Here is a 2,500-nt window from a genome sequence, read left to right as displayed (position 1 = left end):
TCTAATTTTTTCAAAGTAAACGTCCCGAACTACCCGACCACTGCAGTAAAGAGCAGTCGGGGCTTTCGAGAGGAAGGGCGGCTGACCAGTACTCACCTTGCGGTGGACCAGGCAGGCCACCCCGAAATCCAACTACGAGCTTTTTAACTGCAACAACTTTAATATACGCTATTGGAGCTGGAATTACCGCGGCTGCTGGCACCAGACTTGCCCTCCAATTGTTCCTCGTTAAGGGATTTAGATTGTACTCATTCCAATTGCCAGACTACAATAGCCCGGCATTGTTATTTATTGTCACTACCTCCCCGAGTCGGGATTGGGTAATTTGCGCGCCTGCTGCCTTCCTTGGATGTGGTAGCCGTTTCTCAGGCTCCCTCTCCGGAATCGAACCCTAATTCTCCGTCACCCGTTGCAACCATGGTAGGCCACTACCGTACCATCGAAAGTTGATAGGGCAGAAATTTGAATGAAGCACCGTCGGCGCAAGGGCCATACGGTTCGAGCAGTTATCATGAATCACCAAGGAACCGAGCCCCGAGAGACTCGCATTGGTTTTGGATCTAATAAATACATCCCTTCCGAAGAGTCGGGACTTTGTGCATGTATTAGCTCTAGAATTACCACGGTTATCCAAGTAGTAAGAAACCATCAAATAAACTATAACTGATTTAATGAGCCATTCGCAGTTTCACAGTATAGAAGCGTTTATACTTAGACATGCATGGCTTAGTCTTTGAGACAAGCATATGACTACTGGCAGGATCAACCAGGTAACTATCGGGACGCCAGAGCGTGCGAGACGCACTGTGTCACTCGACCGTCCTCGTTCAGAGGGCCGGCCAACGCATCACACCAGTGCGGCCACGCGGACCGCAGAGGGTTCAACAATTTTGCAAATCCTCGGCCACAGACTCACCAACTGAAGGCAGGAGAGGGCAGCTGAGGCCCACTCGTTGCCTGCAGATACAGTCAATCACGGGGATCGACCGGCAGCGAGACCGTACGAATGCACTCGTGATTCGTGAAATGATGCAAACCTAACTGCACTCGACCGGAGGGAGCCAGCCCACTGATGACCAGTCACCAGCAGGTCAGACGCCCGCCGACACAGGCAGTCTACAACGATGCGGACACACGGATGAACCGCTGCAGTCACCCTACACAGCACCCGTCACTAGGAGCAACGCTGGAACTCGTCTCGTATGTAATTAAGCGTGACTTTTTTTGCCACAACACCCCACTTCACGACCTATCAACACGCTCATTTGTACGACACTCTTGTTTGGTTGCTTATCTAGCCCACGTGGTCACATTGTTCAATTCGTCTGCACTTGTATGGTAATTGCTTGCGATATATTGCTCAAATTTTCGCGCTACGCGCGTTCATTCCTTCATTCGTCTGCACTTGTATGGTAATTGCTCCAATTTTCCGGCGCGCAAATCCCCTCTGCAATGTTCCCATCTGCACTGTTCCCCGTCTGCACCCTTCCATTCCGCTAAACATACAGTTCAAGTTATACATGGCTAACATACAGTTACAATACAATACTGGAGATTGCACAATCTTTGCAACACAAATAGAAACAAGTGTGTTGAGCACTGTGGTTCCTTATTATATATGGGATGTGCTCATACATTTAAGTAGTAAAACAGACCACAGTGTGTGTACTCAAATTCCATATAAGGAAGGGTAATGCTCTATGCTTTTACTGTCTTGTTGCAAAGATTCTGTATAGTATTATATATAGTACACTCACTCACTCACTCACTCACTATATTGCAGCACAACATCTATTCGCCAGCAGCCAGCCAGCCAGCCAGCCAGCCAGCCACCCACCTCTTACTATTCATCAGTCAGTCGGTCGGTCGGTCGGTCGGTCGGTCGGTCGGTCGGTCGGTCGGTCGGTCGGTCGGTCGGTCGGTCGGTCGGTCGGTCGGTCGGTCGGTCGGTAGGTAGGTAGGTAGGTAGGTAGGTAGGTAGGTAGGTAGGTAGGTAGGTAGGTTGGTGGGCCGGCCAGTCAGCCAGCTACAACATAGCTTCACAAGCTACACAACAATTGCTGCTTTAACTACCAGCTGCAGCTTCTAATTATAACTACCCATTGAAGCTACTTTGTAACTAGGCGCTTTGTAAGGGGCCGCTTTGTAACTAGGCAAGGACTTCATTACACTAACATTAATTTTTTCCACCACGAGGACTTTAGGCTGGAAAATAGAAATAATAGGGCCTTAAGTGCTCGTTGACTTTACACTCCATGAACATTACAACTTTTTACCCACTACTTTTATTCCCACTTGAATTTACTGTACATTATTTGCGTATTGTTAGCAACGTACAATACAATACTACTTGAAGATAAGCTTGATATTGTTATGATCAAATGAAGCATGGCTCAATGAAGGTATATATAACTCACTCACTCACTCACTCACTCACTCACTCACTCACTCACTCACTCACTCACTCACTCACTCACTCACTCACTCAGGGAAAATATTT

General features: G+C 47.9%; 1 non-coding gene across 1 annotated transcript in view; it reads right to left on the bottom strand.

Moving 5' to 3' along the window:
• LOC135332651 (small subunit ribosomal RNA) overlaps positions 1-773 on the bottom strand; it is a 1,814-nt gene extending 1,041 nt beyond the window's left edge. Inside the window, exon 1 of the ribosomal RNA XR_010393499.1 lies at positions 1-773. This exon is cut by the window's left edge and continues 1,041 nt beyond it. This is a non-coding gene — a ribosomal RNA (small subunit ribosomal RNA).
• Between the last annotated feature and the right edge of the window lie 1,727 nt (positions 774-2,500).

The sequence above is a fragment of the Halichondria panicea genome, chromosome 2 (assembly GCF_963675165.1).
Source record: "Halichondria panicea chromosome 2, odHalPani1.1, whole genome shotgun sequence".
NCBI classification, from domain to species: Eukaryota; Metazoa; Porifera; class Demospongiae; order Suberitida; family Halichondriidae; genus Halichondria; species Halichondria panicea.
The sequence above is the reverse complement of the archived record's forward strand: the minus strand, read 5'-3'. Positions and strand labels throughout refer to the sequence as shown.